Source organism: Mastomys coucha, unplaced genomic scaffold (genome assembly GCF_008632895.1).
Source record: "Mastomys coucha isolate ucsf_1 unplaced genomic scaffold, UCSF_Mcou_1 pScaffold21, whole genome shotgun sequence".
Lineage (NCBI taxonomy): Eukaryota > Metazoa > Chordata > Mammalia > Rodentia > Muridae > Mastomys > Mastomys coucha.
Window position 1 is genome coordinate 152,873,516 of NW_022196904.1, and position 218 is coordinate 152,873,733.

Consider the following 218-nt stretch of genomic DNA (forward strand, 5'->3'; position numbering starts at 1 on the left):
AAAAGAAGAAAGAAAGAGGACTCTTCCACTCCCAACAGCCATAGCTGGGGTGGACTTCCTCCCCACTACCCCCTGCATTCTGGATGTTGTATGGTTTGATCATGTGCAGGTCTTGTGCAGGAAGTGACAGATTCTGAGTCGTATGTGCATATGTCCTGTTGACCAGCAAACCCCACTTCACTGTAGTCATCTACCTCCTCTGACTTTTTTTTTTTTTT